The following is a 15,729-nucleotide window of genomic DNA, read 5'->3' on the forward strand; positions in this document are numbered from 1 at the left end:
AAAAATGTTAAAAGGAAAGCTGATTGACAGTAAGAATGACTCATAAAGACTTTTAATAGTTAGGAATAACATGAACATTCCCGCACTGTAGTTATTTCGGTATAGTATGAAAACCCTTGATCTTTATATAAAATCCATAAGAAGTAGCATTAAATCTTGTGACTTCTAGCTCTACTGGTTCAGAGTGAATTTGAGCTTTTTAGGTATTGCAGTGCAAAATTCCAAAACTAGGGAAGCTTCCTATGGAGCCAATTAAAGGTAAATCATTAATATGATATTCTACATAAGAAGTACACTGAGCTCTAGAAGTCAGGCAATTTTCAGAATGTTGATCACGCCAAATATTTTTGCGCTGTCTAATTTTTGTGCTCTTCTTTAACTATTAAAAATCATCTATTGCCAGTCTCTTACAATTGCTCAGTGAATTCACTTGTAAATTTAGTTACATTTTCAAACTATCTTCTATTCATCTACACTAAGGTCTGAGTTACCATATATATTTTCCTTATATATTGCATTAAAGACTTGAAATAATAACAAGGAGTAATTCATTACTTTTAAATACAGTTTGTGGCCTATTCATTATACTAATCCTTTTTTAAAAAAAATAAATAAAGTCTATCTGGAAAGGATATTAACATTTGAATGGGAATTCTCATATTTAATTTAAATAACCACATTGCAAAAAGCTAATTTATGGCATGCAAGATGCCATAGGTAAAAAATTCAACTTATGAAGCACCTAGGTTTTTCAGCAAGGTGTGAAGCATTATACTTTTAAAAAAAAAGTTATAGTAGAAAGTAATGGAGAGGAGCCAAAACAGAAAACAGGGACAAGTCTGGAATATTTCAAAAAACTTAGCAAGTGACAGATGAATGCAGGAGTATGTATGTTTCTTTTTCTTTTAAGAGAATAAAAGTTTCTAGAGAACAAACTTCAAATCGATTCTGGATGACAGTTTTAGCAATTGGCTGCACTCTTCTGCATTGTTCAATCTTCTTTAAAATATAGCAAGGTCATGCTAACCCAGACCACTCACATCAGACAACAGTATACCTAACACAGTTTCATATTCCTTGATTACTTACTTCCAATTTACTAATATTCTTTCCTAAGGTCTGTTCTCTAAAATATGATTGAGTACAGTAGATTTTCCCAGGGTGCTTCTATAAAGAAGCTATTTCAGAGATGCCAGAAGAAATTATCTTTGCACATTTTGATATATATTGGTATGTTCTGTTAAAGAAAATAGATCCTGGGTGTCAAACTTGCGGCATCACGTTGCTGTCATGTGATGTATCGTGATGTTTTTCCCCTTTGCGAAGCTGGGTGGGTGTGGCCTGCACGTAACACATTTGTTGTGACCCAGGCCCAAGTAAGTAGTATTAGATGCAAACAGTTCCAAAACAAACAGCCTTTATTAGAACAGCTGAGAATTAACTCATTCTCAGTGTAGTCCAAACTAAATCAAAACAAATTCTTCATAACATCAATTCTTCAGTCTAATCACCAACCTTGGTAGAATTAGGCAAACTGCCAAAGGCTTCTCTTGGCAAAAGTTCAGAAGCAGAAGATGCCGACAAGTGCAGCAAGACAAGAACAAGTCTATCAATGTTGTTTTCTGACAAATAGCCCAAGAGCCATTGCTGGTCTTTTAAGCCTTATGGGAGGGGCCAATCATCTCTTGGCCCTACTCCCAAGTCATCATCTTTGCTGTAGCTGCTGTTGCCTTCGGGCAGCTCTTCTCATATGTGCACTAGGACAGGCTCCTCCTGTTCCTCTGCCTCTCTACTGTCAGCCTCTGGAGGCTCCGGAGTCCACACATCACTCCCCGATGGCCCTGGCCCCATCTCTGCCTCTGACACAGAGCCCACATCCAGGCCTTCCCCAGCCTCCAGGACTGGCCTCTGTTCTTCCTCAGCCTCATTGCTGTCCAACTCCGCTGCCAGCTCTGCAGGCTGCTGGCGGACCACAACAACATCCAGCCTGCAGACTGCCAGTTTGACACCCCTGAAATAGATTATTTAGAACCTTTTCAATCTAAGTTCAAATCCAGTTTTGGCACACAGATAGCCTTGGTCGCTCTGGTGGCTGGATAGATGTCTTGTTGATGTTTTGATTCCCTTTGTAGCTTTTGATTCTGGTGTCTTTTTGGAGTGCTTGAATGGACGGACAAATGGAGGCACTTTGTGGAAGTTCTGATTTTACTCTTTGGGTACTGTAAGATGTGATATTGAGAGACACTGGGATTCACAAAGATCCATTTTATCTTCCATCTTTAACATCTATATGAAGTTGCTGGGAAGAGCATTTGAATTTGAAGCCATTTGCCACTTGTATACTAATGATACCCAGCTGTAGTTTTTCCCAAAGTACATCCAGAACTGGATGTTACTAAAGTCTTTGCACGTCTCCAGGCTGTAAAGGCCTGGAGACGTGGGATATGGGAGAACAAACTGATGCTGAACTTGGACAAGACAGAATTGTTGCTGATTTCAGGAACTGGAATTTAGGATTTTGATGATAAATCTGTCCTGGATGAGCCTGCACTTCTGCAAAGGAACAGATTCACAGTTTAGGAGGCCTCCATAATCCATCATTGATGCTGTATAACCACATAACAGCTATGACACGGTGAGCTCCTAACTGGAGGAGAAAGAGGTTATGCATTGCTACCCTCAATATTGGAGAACTGAAATACCCTCTTCCTGTCAGGGCTTTTGAGGAATGCAGTAGCATGGGCAGCGAGCAGCATCTTTGTCTCTCTTTTTTTTTTTGCAGGCCAAGTTCCAAGCTCACTTTGGTGTACAGATGTTTCATAACTTAAATCCAAGTTACTAGTCAAACTGCCTCCTCCCATACAGTTTGCTCCACACTCTCAAGGATTCAACAGGGTGCTTTTTACTGGTCAAATCATGAATATATCGAAGTACCAGTAGTATATATCAATAGTATAACTTCCTTTTTTTTGAACTATGAGGCTATTATTGTAGAAAACTCTCTCTGTGTAGGTGTGTACTGTATATCCATGTAGAAATAAGCAGAAGATACATTTATAAATAATGTGCTGAAACAAATGTCAGTATCTATTAATATCTACTAATGCATTTATCATCTCAAAGCTATATAGAAAAATAATGTAGAAATATGCATTTTGATAAGTAAAATACAATCCCAATTATCTGTATGGGTAGGCATTTTTAGAATGCAGGACTCCCTTTGGAACAGAGATTTGCTAGTGCTAATATTTATGCTTATTTATGTAATACACAAAAATACACATAGGTATAAACATGATTTATACATTTACCTACCCTATTTGAAATATTGACCTTGCCTTTCAGTCTATAAGCATTAGATTTCAGTTTGATTCAAATGTTTCAATTGAGTTTGGCTGAATTTGGAACGTCAGAGCATGTTGCAATAGTCAAGACGGGAGGCAAAGAAGCCAGCAATAACTATTGCCAATCTGTCTCAGAAAAGGCACAGTTGGTACACAAAATATAATTGTACAAACACATTCTTTTTTTCTGGATTTAATTTCAGTTTCTTTTCTCTCATCTGCCCTGTCACTGAACTTAGGCACATTGCTGAACTTAGTATCAGCTGCTTCCTTATACAACAGAAATAAGAGCAACAATGGTACCTGGCAAGATGAACTGAGTATCATCAACAAGCTGATGACACCTCATTGTAAAACTCCAGAACTTCTTTAGCAGTGTTAGTAAATGATAACCAAAATTAAGCACAACATAGAAGGACACAAATAGCCTTGGTATTGTACTTTAGTCCCCCCAACATCAACCTTTGCTATTTATTTTATTTATTTATAACATTTATAGGACTGCCCAACCAAACACTGGGGAGCTCACAACCCCAAAATTAGGTCTGTGCCTATATATGGGTAATCCCCAATTTACAACCATTCATTTAAAGATCATTCAAAGATACAAGATACAACGGCAATGAAAAAAAGTGACTTACAACCAGTCCTCACCCTTATGACTGTTGCAGTGTCTCCACGATCATCCGTTCAAAATTTGGGTGCTTGGCAGCCAGCCTGTATTTAAGATAGTTGTAACATTGCAGGGTCATTTTTGATCTTCCCAGAGAGCTTCTGACAAGCAAAATCAAATGGGGGAAACTGGATTCAGTTTACAACCATGTGATTCACTTAATGACTGTGGCAAAAAAAGTCATAAAATTGGGTGTGACCAACTTAATGAATGCATTGCTAAGCAATAGAAGTTCCATATTAAAGGTTATCTTTATATGTGTACACAGACACATATACATAACAAAATTAAAAATAAGACCACAGCTACATTTTCCCATGCAGTCCATAATGAGTTCATACCATGCCAATCTCATCTTTTCCCAGTATTTGGGGGAAATCCAGATCCTCTATGGTTTTTGGAAGGTTAAAAAAATATTGTTTGACAGAAGGACTGGGACCACTCTATAACAGTGACTCCAAGCTCCAATCTTGCTAGGTAATCCAGGTGATCGACGATATCAAAAGCTGGCAGGAGGTACGAGGTAACTATGCTATGCTTTATCCATCTAGGATCTTATAACTTATTTATCAGGAGCCAAAGCATTTCAGAAGAAGCCATAGCCCTTCTGAAAACTCAGTTCCACTGGATATAGAAAACTTGCATGTTTTATAATGGCTTGTGATTGACCAGGTTCCCAGACCATATCACTGTTTTACTGCCTACTTTAGACAAAGGAAATATTTTCCAATCACAGAACAGTATATAATTTTCTCCACTAAGAGGAAATCCAAAGAGTGGGGAAAGGATGCTTTTGCTTTGCAATAGAAGTCAGAAAGGCACAGTACTGGTATATATTATGAATTAACCTATTTTTTTATTTTTTTGCAAAGAATATTTGACAAATAAAAAAGCAGTGGACAACAACAAATAGTAGAACAGATAAATATGAAAAGACATTTGAAAACAAAATGTTCTGGAAGTCCATTCTGAAGCCATGGGAGAACCATGAAGAAAGCTGCATTTAACAATCAGTTGTAATTCTTGAAATAAAAGTAGAAGTAGGGAAAAGCAGGGTCAACTTTAAATAGTTAAACTTATTCTTCTTTTGTTGATAAATCTGTGTACTGACTAATACCGTAAGAATGATTTAAGTTGGAAAGTGTGGTCCATTAGAAACAAATAAGACTTCTCAAAATGCCGGCTCAGTGTCTAAAAATTAAGTGCACAAATAAATTTGACTGCCAAGATATCCAGACAGATTTGTAGACATTAATTCATCTAACTTTGCTGTTAAAATCCAGCAAAGAAATTACATTTACTTTGCTTTCTGATTTCATGAAAGATCTATCTTCAGGTTTAATTTCATGATAATAGCCGTGGTATGTTTCTGAAAGTTCAATATGTCAGAGGTGTGTATGCAAAAATTGTGCTTAGTCGACAACAAGAGAATGTTGTAAATTTTGAAGACATGGGCAGAAGGAAGCTAGAAAATGGCTAAAAATCAATCCTTTTGGAGATGTGGAGCTTCATTTTCATGTCAAAAATAGGTGTCCATTATTTTTGCTTAGTGGTCCAGCTCTTTACAGGTAGTGCTCGACTTACAGCTGTTGATTTAGTGACAATCCCACTGGAAAAAAGTGACTTATGACCAGGGGTGGATTCTAATTTTTTTTACTACTGGTTCTGTGGGCGTGGCTTATTTTGTGAACGTGGCTTGATGATCATGTGACAATTCTTTAGGATTTATCAGAGGTACTGGTCTACCAGGCTTTTAACTGCTTGCAGAGCTGTACCGGTCTACCCATTTATTTTTGTAGGCATTGGTCTACCCATTTATTTTTGCAGGCACTGGTCTACCCATTTATTTTTGCAGGCACCAGTCTACTCAGTTGTTTTCTTTTAACACTAATCAGCTGTAGGGCGGCCCTTTGAAGCCCTGCGGCAAGAGTTTAGACAGTTTTTTCCCTCTAGCCAATCAGCTGGGACTCAGGAGGCAACAATAGATTGGGGGTGGAGCCAAATAAAAAGTAAGAATAATGCAGGGGGGGCATGGGGGGCAGGGCGGGCAGAACTGGTTTGGTGACATCATATCGTCACTGCTACCAGCTTGGCAGAACCGGGAGGAACCGGGAGGAACCCACCACTGCTTATGACCATTTTTCACACTTAACAACTGTTGCGGTATCCCTGTGGTCACATGATTGAAATTCAGATGCTTGGCAATTGACTCATAGTTAGGATGGTTGCAGTGTCCCAGGGTCATGTGATCATCTTTTGCACCCTTCTTACAAGCAAAGTCAATGGGGAAGCCAGGTTCACTTAACAACTGTGGTGATTCACTTAACAACTGTGGCAAGAAAGATCATAAAATGGGGCAAAACTCAGTTTACAAATGTCTCGCTTAGCAACAAAAAGTTTGGGCTCAATTGTGGTTGTAAATCGAGGATTACCCGCATTTGTTTTGGTTTATTGAATGCCCCGTTTGGTTAATAATGTTACTATTTAACCAATTTGATTCACAACACCGTTTATCTCAGTTAGCCTAAAAGTAGCTTAACCCTTGAAAATTATCTTTGTCAGCATTCCAGAAAACCCCCAACTCCTAACAAAGACGCGGAAACAAACATTTTCCAAAGTTCTCTTTACTAGAATAGGCAAACTGGCACATCTGGGGAAACTCGAATCTGAAAAGCCCAGGTTTTCCTTCAGTAAGTCAAAGCTCCCCAAACCATCCCCTTTTCCCCCAGTTGGTCATATGTTCCAATCAACGTTCGCTCCATCTCAATCCAGCACCCTGACCACTCCTTCTCCAGATGCTGGATCGCCCTGACCTTGGTGACAGCATTGGAGCTTCCGGCTTAATATGGCTTCCAAGGCTGACAATCTTATTGACCATTTTAATCAGTGGCTCATGTCTTCTTTTCTATGTACAATTGATTTGACAAGAGCGTCTGCTTTTGCAATGCTACAATTTTTCATAAATTGGTAAATAACAACAGTCCACAAGTAAAAGATGATATTCTAACTGGCCTATTAACTTGGAGAATTCCAGGAAGCGGAAGTAATTTTAAGGGTATGCAACATTTAAACAAGGATTAAATAATTCTGGAAAATGCTTAAAATCTCTTCTTTAGGGACCACACAAGCCTTGCTAGAGGTCCTGTTCCCAACAAAGTGAAGCTACTGTCAAATCTAATTTAATTTTAATTTAATTTTCTCTATTCACAGTCATGCAAAGTAAAAACATGTGCCCACACCACCTTAGATCAGAATACAATGAGCACATGTTTGTCTGGTTTACTTAATTGCCTCCAATCCATAGATTAGAGAAAGACTAGCCAATTTAAAATATAGCATCTTAGGACGATGGCAAATGTTTTCCATTTACTAGATTTCATGTTTGGTCCTCTCATGGTTATGGATGCAAAATAGCTACATTTGGCTCATGATCTTTGCGATAGGAAAAGAGGGAGTTATTTCATCTTTAACTACTGTAAATCTTTTCCTGGCATGTTCTAAGTTTCACTACTGGTGTCCCTGCCAATCGTCTACTTCCATTAGCAAATGAAATTCAAGCAGGAATGCTCAATTAAAATGCATTAGCTCTATAGCGCTTATATTTATTTGACAATCTGATAGAAAAGCTTTACCTTATTATCACTACACTATGTACCACAGTGGTGGGTTGCCCCCGGTTCACACCGGTTCTATAGAATCGGTAGTAAAACCAGCGGGAGGCTCCGCCCACTGACCCCAACATCAGAATGCTTCTGCGCATGTGGCCCCATTGCGAACCTGTAGTAAAGATAAGTAGAACCCACCCCTGATGTACCAGCACATTATCAAGGATCTATTATGGTCTGCATTTAGATATTATGGTCTGCATTTTCTGTCCCATTCTTCTGGGAAAATCACAGCTTGAACTAGAATACAATTATCCTCCAATTCAAGTGGCTCAGAATTGGGCAAGGTAGCTTTGGCTGAAAAGGTACACCAAAATACTCCAAAATAAATAAATACACATTTATGTTTAGAAGAAAGCATATTTTTAAAATGGTAGCATCAGCTAAAATACCTTCTGAAATATATATTCTTGTGAGAAAAGGGAATCAATATATTTGAACATGTAACAATATGCAGATGATACGATTAAAAATATATTATGGCGAAAACAGAATGATACAAAAAACATAAATGGGTTGGGATGGCTTATCTCATTACCAATTAAAGCACTGTTAGCCTCTCCAGCAGACTGGCAATGGAGAAAGAAGAGAACCACAAAGCAGCCAATCCAATTTCTTGCTCTTTAGAAGGTTTTGGCAACTACTGCCACTTTTTCCACAAAATGCCAAATGAGTGCAATTTCCGGAAAACTGTGACAATTAAAACGACTACAGTAAACCTGTCCCCCACCAAAAAAAAGGTAATTAGAAATTCTGAAGAAATGTACATTGATGCATCCTTCCCCTTCCCCTTCCCCTTCCCCTTCCCCTTCCCCTTCCCCTTCCCCTTCCCCTTCCCCTTCCCCTTCCCCTTCCCCTTCCCCTTCCCCTTCCCCTTCTTCTTCTTCTTCTTCTTCTTCTTCTTCTTCTTCTTCTTCTTCTTCTTCTTCTTCTTCTTCTTCTTCTTCTTCTTCTTCTTCTTCTTCTTCTTCTTCCATATCCATTATCAGACGTTGGCTATCATCATGGCAATCCTATTTTTGTCAACACCCGCATGAAAAAGTGCTGTTGAGTTTTGTCCAAACCAATCCCTTAGATTTTGAAGCCATGATGTTCTTCTTCTGCCTTCAATCTCATTTGCCTTCAATCTTTCCTTGGAGGATTAAGTGAAGTATGCTGTATTTTTCCAAGTGCATACAGTTATAAAATAATTTAAAGGAGCAGCAAGAGGAAGAGGAGAAGAAGAAAGTCAGAAGAACTTTTCCCAATATAAAGCTGCTTTTTAAAATATCCACTGGAAAGTAAAGAACAAAACAGTAGAAACTGAAGAAAAGCTGAAGAAAATTGCAGAACCACACAACATACATATCCTAGATCACAGTGATAAACATACATATCCTAGATCACAGTGATATAAATGTAATGATATCTGTACTGATTATTCACATTGAAGAAGAAGAAAAGAATCCATGCAGTAACTGATTCTGCTGAAAGAAAAAATGAGGTATTCGTAAGAGCAATTTCAGATGAATAAAATTAGTGAAAAGCATTTGCAAGGACTAAGAACAGAGTCTGTAAATAGGGAAGATCAACATCTGGATATTGAAAAGTTCAAGCTATTTAGAAAGAAAATATTGGTTGATGGAACAGTACTTAATCTAGATTTGTGTGAATTATCCAGGCTTGATTAGGCATTGAATATGGTGACTACCAGCATAGTAGCAATATATTCCTCTTTCCTTTCCTTGGCAGAATCTGAGAATAAGATTACATGTAGCTATAAAATTGAAGAAGCATGGTGAGGATGTGGGAACATAGAGCAAGTTCTCTGCCATTAAGCCTATTGAGTCCTTTGTTTATAATTGATAAAGTGGGTATACTAGATTTGCTTCTATTAAATCACAAGAATGTTGGGGGTAGGTTGTTTGCTGCAGGAAATCAATGCATCAACCTCTCTCATAACTGCTACTAAATACATCTATCTACCTGCATCATCCTCATTATGAAACAGATACCATAAAATAATACTGTAAACTTACATCACTGTTGCAACTGAACTGTTATTAAATAGAGACTGCAATTGTAGAGTCTTATTTATTTTATTTATTTATTAGTTCGATTTATATGCCCCCCTTTTCCGGAGACTCAGGGCTTAATGCATTAAGCAATAGCCTTCATACTGTTGTATATACCTGCTTAGTAGGACTTTCGGTAATCACTCTTATTGGGTGTTCAAATAGAATCAATCAATCAACCAACCAACCAACCCATCCATCCATCCACCCATCCACCCATCCATCCATGTATTTCTAAAATCTCCCTATTTGCACTTGCTATCATCTCTGAGAGGAAATCTATCCAAATAAAATTCTATGGACTTTTTCTCCTCTCTCTCTAATAGAACTATAAGAAATAAGCGAAGTCCAAATAGCTGCCTCGTTTAAAAATTATCTGAATGTGAAAAGCTACTGTATCAGGTAAGAATCCTGGTTTAGGTGTTTTCACTCTGATATACTTATTGGTTTTTTAAATTGTAACTGCATCTAATGTGAACTTGTACGTTTCAGACATATTCTTCTGAATATACTGTGTAGCTCTATCCAAATCATGATCATGCCTATTTTCTGGATTAATAGTGTTCAGATAATTAAGACTTTATATTGGCTTTGTAACAACCATTCTCTAAAGTAAATCTAACTGTCTGATAGGACAGTCCATGGTTGAGATACGCATGATACAAGACAGACATGGCTTCACTTCAGTTTCTTATGTTTCTGGCACATATTACTTTTTGCCACAAATGCATGTTTTGTATCCAAAGTCCTCTACCATGTGCCCTAATCTTTTTGTCAGTTTGCCCAACCTATTATGAACTGAAGCTACTATTTAAACAAGCCAATAATATAAATACAAGAGCCAATGGAAAATACATATCTTTTTCATCTGTATTACTAGTTGCCAGGTAGGAATTAAAAAAAGAGATTATCTATTTGAAGAGCTCATTAGCTTCTTGGCATTAAAATAATACTAAAAAAAAAAACCCTTTAACTTTGAATGTCTTCTGAGATTAGAAAACAGCAATTTCTTCTCATATTTTTGAGTGTTTCAAGTAATCTTGGCTACAAAAAGACCCTGGGAGAGACTCTGCAACCCACAAGTTTAAGATGGTTACTGTTCATTTGAAGTATACGCATTAGTATTTGTATCCAAAGGGTGTTGGCTTGGAAAGCAAACTCATGAATTTCAGCTTGAGGAACTTATTAGATCATTCTTATCTCCTGAGCTTCCTTGCCATTTTAAATTGTGCATAAAGTTTGACAATTAAGAAACAATTTTAGCCAAGATGAATAACTTGCCTGCATTCCATTTTGAAACTACAGTAAAAATGTTGCACATTGTTGCCAAAATGCTCTTCACTATAGATGCATAATCTGTAGTTTATAGCAGTGATGAAATCCAATTTTTTTTACTACCAGTTCGGTGGGCGTGGCTTGGTGGGTGTGGCGTGGCTTGGTGGGCATGGCAAGGGAAGGATACTGCAAAATCTCCATTCCCACCCCACTCTGGGGCCAGCCAGGGATGGCATTTGCTGGTTCTACGAACTACTCAAAATTTTCGCTACCAGTTTTCCAGAACCTATCAGAACCTGCTGGATTTCACCCCTAGTTCATAGGGGGCTAGAGTTAGGGTTAGGGTACTAGACTGGACTGATTATTGGTACCATTATCAATAAAGCAAAAGCATGAATATTTTACACAAACAGTATAGAGGGAGACTGGGAGATGATCTAATGCTTGGGAAAACAGAAAATAATTGAAAAGGAAACCAACAAAAAATAAAATGGGTAGTTATTATCATTGATGGCATAAGCATAAAATTATAAGAAACTCAAAGAAACAGTAACAGACAAACCTGGCAAAATGATGGCCATCAAATCATAACATTTTGGAAAGACCAATTAACTGAAGAACAACAACATTGTTCAACAGGATAGTTGGGAAGCATATAAAATTGAGCAGAGTTTTTGGAACTCAGGCAATAAGTTGACTTTTGGGATCCCTTGCAGATCTCCCTTAGATCCTGTCTTTCCACAGCAAACCCTCTGTTTTACTTTCCCCAATGTGATGTGAATCAAAAGCGGATTCTAAATCTGCTCTCTCCTTGATGAAACCAATCCCTCCAACCATAAATATGATTTTTAAATATGGAACAGCTATTGCAATTGCAGTGTTTTTATTTTAGTAATATGGCTTATATTGTTCAATAAAAACTTGATTTGTTGATTTATGTATGTCATTTTACAACAAATAATTAGTAGTTGTCCTATTTGAAATGCTATACTAGAGCAAAAATAATTTCAAAGCACATGAATAAAATATTAGAACGTATTTGTGTCTTTCGTCTCGTGTTCTCCATAAATTACTGAATTTACACAGTCCATAATATTTGGGCAAAGAAATGTACAGCTTCAAAACTGCATTTCTAGGCAGGATTATTTAACAAGCCATTCCTCTTTTATTCAATGAGCCTTATACCCTGGTTGTGTAGTTATGATTACTATTTACCCCTAGTTTCTGATTTATAGGAAAGTTTGAAGGATAAACATTAAGAGAATTGAACTTTGAAACTGTTTAGGAACATTTATTTTACTTCATGAAAATAGTTGCTAGGATTTTCAGGTATCTTTCACTAGTTCTTTATTATGTTCTTTGAGGAGTGAAATTACATCATCATTTTAAGACTAAATAAATGTCTTTTCTTTTTACCTAAAAAATTGATTATCCATTCATATGCAATGCTATGTTTTTTAAAGTTGCTAAGGCATTACATGAAATCATGCTGGTCTTATCCCCTTAGTTTCCAATTGGTTGAGGAAGGCTGCATTGAAAACAAAAGTGTATACTGCACAGTGCAGACTGAAAGTATCTATAAAGCATCAAGACATACAAAGTCCAGAAATCCAAAACAGACTGAAGATTCTGCATTACAGGTAGTCAACTTACAGGCACAATTGGAACCAGCACTTCTATTCTTAAAAGCCTTTGGAATCAGAATAGAGCTGGAAGGGACCTTGGAGATCTTCTAGTCCAGCCCTCACTCAAGCAGGAGATCCTATACCATTTCACACAAGTGACTGTCCAATCTCTTCTTAAAAACCTCCAATGATGAAGCAACCACAACCTCTGAAGGTTCCATTGGTTAATTGTCCTTGCTGTTAAGAAGTTTTTCCTTAATTCCAAGGTGCTTCTCTCCTTGATTAGTTTCCATCCATTGTTTCTTGTCCTGCCCTCTGGTGCTTTGGAAAATAAATTTTATTTATTTATTTATTTATTTATTTATTTATTTATTTATTTATTTATTTATTTATTTATTTATTTATGTAATTTATATGCCGCCCTTCTCCCGAAGGACTCAGGGCAGCTTACAAGAATGAACAAAAAATTACATAAACATTAAAATCAATTTAAAATTAATTAAAATTAATTAAAATTATTTAAAATCACCCCTACGGATTCAGCCCATTGGTGAAAAAGCCACATCTTCAATTCATGGTGGAAGGAGAGGAGGTCAGGGGCTGTCCTGAGGCTGGTGGGCAGCCCATTCCAGCCTCAGTGCTCCTACAGAGAACGCTCTCCGTTCTCTTCTTGACTCCCTCCTCTTTGAGAGGCTGCCCCAATGTAATCCTGTTGGGAAAGTTTGTCCTAATGTAAAGCTGCACTGATTATTACATGAGAGAGAAAAAAAACCCACTGTTGGAAGCATCTAGAATGGTTCCATTTTACAAGCAATCTAGTTACAACTTCTAGCTCTGTAATCTTAGTTTTCCTTCAAAGTTGACTTGGTATCTCTCTGAGGAATGCTTTGGAAAGTAATCAGGGCTATCTCCAGATTTCAGGGAAGACCATACAAAATGTCCTTTGATGGGTCTGCTTCTATACCAGTGAACCTAAGAGGCTTACTTCATAGCAGAAGTAGGTAGCACCATTGATGCTCAGAACAGCATTCTGAGCAGAATTTAGATGTTTTTAAATTTAATTTTAATGCTCCTAATTTGCCAACAATGCGAAAAATTAAAATGGTGACTTGGTTAAAGCAAACAAACGAAGGAAAAAAATCAAGAGGGATGGAACTCTTGGCCTTAATGCTCAGTCCCCTCAGGGCTTCAGAGCTTGAACATTGCTCAAGGATACTGATAGAGGTATTAGCTGGAGAATTGTTCTGCTTTTTCTGAGAAGCAGCACTATTTCTTATTTTGTAAAGGAACCAATCTTATTTATGCAATAGTTATATAGCTTTACATAGCTGGCTGCTCTTCCTAGAGCAATTTATTCTCATCTGTAACAAATTGCAACTTGTCATCACTGTAAGAAGATAGAAACTATTTTTTCCTCTTTTATTTGTTTTACAAAAACGGGTATTTTTATCATAAAAATACGGTTATCATCGGTTAGCATCACGGTTATTCAAAAACCCATTCCAGTACTGTCTATTTTGTTGGATTTCTTAGAGCTTTTTCAAGTTCTCTGTAATTATGATACTGTTGTGCTTCATTTACCACCAAAGTTTCTTCTGAGATACAATCTTGATTTACTTAAAGTTTATTGTTAGATTATGTTCTTAACAAGTCTCTCCTGAATCAATACTTCCTAACATTTCCATACAGCTTTACACAAAATAATCCAGACTATAAATCTTGCCACTCAGGATCTATGACTAATACTTTTATTACAGGCAGAGGTGGGTTTCAGCAGGTTCTGACCAGTTCTGGAGAACCGGTAGTGAAAACTTTGAGTAGTACGGAGAACCAGTAGTAAAAATTCTGACTGGCCCTGCCCCCATCTATTCTCTGCCTCCCAAATCCCAGTTGATCAGGAGGAAATGGGTATTTTGCAGTATCCTTCCCCTGGATTGGGGAGGGAATGGAGATTTTACAGTATCCTTCCCCTGCCATGCCCACCAAGCCATGCTCACCAAGCCACACCCACCAAACCATGCCACACCCACCAAGCCACGCCCACAGAACCAGTAGTAAAAATTTTTGAAAGCCACCACTGATTACAGGGTATTTTTTACCTGTGTTTGTATTGGAGCTGTAATACTACAATCATTACTTGTTCCAGTCAGCCCTGCTAACCATGTTTGTAGTTCAGCAGAGGTATTATTGTCATTATCATTATTGTTTTTTCTTTAATTTGGACTTTCCACAAGTCCATTAAGCTGTGACTTATCTGGTTTTATGCTCTAACCACTAATGGATACAGAAAAGAGGTTGTAGTTTAATGGTCAAGTTCAATCTGAAATTGACAGAACATGTAAGCATAATATGCTCCTTGGAGACTGGAATGCCAAATGCAGTTGCCTAAGATAGATGTATGGCTTGGGAAACATTAAATTAAGAAATTAAGCAGGAGAATAACTTACAATGTTTGCCAGTCTAAAGTTTCTTGACTGCCTACACAATTTTCAAAGAGGTGAAATAGGAACAATATGCATAGACATCACCAGGTGAAAGAAATCAAATTGACCATATTATTGTACAAGGAAGTAGAACATCTCAGTTATAACAGCAAAGAAATGGCAAAGGACTGACTGTGGAATAGATCACCAACTGCCTATGCGTGTAAGTTCTAAGCCAAGCTGAAACAGTAGAATACGTCCATTTTGTATCTATATGTGATTGTAGGCATATTCCATTCATGGACAAAAAACCATCAGGAATTGTTTTGAAGTCTTGAATTTCATTGATAGGGAACCAGAGGAACTGTGAAATGAAATCTAAGAAACTTGTTCATGGTGAATCTGAAAATAGACTGCCAAAGACCAAGAAACAGAAGAAAGCAAACTGGAAGTCAGAACAGACATGGAACTTGTCAAAGAAAGAAGTTAATGTCAAGGAATCCCATAAAGGAAATTAATGAAGAATTTTAGAGGGCCTTCAGAAGAGACAAGAATCAATTACATCTGTAAAGACACTGAAGGCAGAAACAAGCCTGGAAAAACAAGAAAAGTTTTCCAAAAGATCTGTAGGCTCAGAAAAAGGTTCCAACCTTGAATGAGTATGCTAATG

The 15,729-nt window shown here is 37.4% G+C and overlaps 2 long non-coding RNA genes across 2 annotated transcripts in view; one reads left to right on the forward strand and one right to left on the reverse strand.

Moving 5' to 3' along the window:
* LOC148115116 (uncharacterized) overlaps positions 1–15,729 on the reverse strand; it is a 19,762-nt gene continuing 4,033 nt past the window's right edge. Inside the window, exons 2-3 of the long non-coding RNA XR_015732199.1 lie at positions 3,999–4,061; positions 1–2,553 (exon numbers count right to left, since the gene is read on the reverse strand). This is a non-coding gene — a long non-coding RNA (uncharacterized LOC148115116). The remainder of the gene's footprint in view (positions 2,554–3,998; positions 4,062–15,729) is intronic.
* Positions 14,757–15,729, forward strand: part of LOC148115117 (uncharacterized) — a 25,978-nt gene continuing 25,005 nt past the window's right edge. Inside the window, exon 1 of the long non-coding RNA XR_015732197.1 lies at positions 14,757–14,817. This is a non-coding gene — a long non-coding RNA (uncharacterized LOC148115117). The remainder of the gene's footprint in view (positions 14,818–15,729) is intronic.

The sequence above is a fragment of the Pantherophis guttatus genome, chromosome 2, assembly GCF_059756535.1.
Source record: "Pantherophis guttatus breed Tessera chromosome 2, ASM5975653v1, whole genome shotgun sequence".
Taxonomy (NCBI): domain Eukaryota; kingdom Metazoa; phylum Chordata; class Lepidosauria; order Squamata; family Colubridae; genus Pantherophis; species Pantherophis guttatus.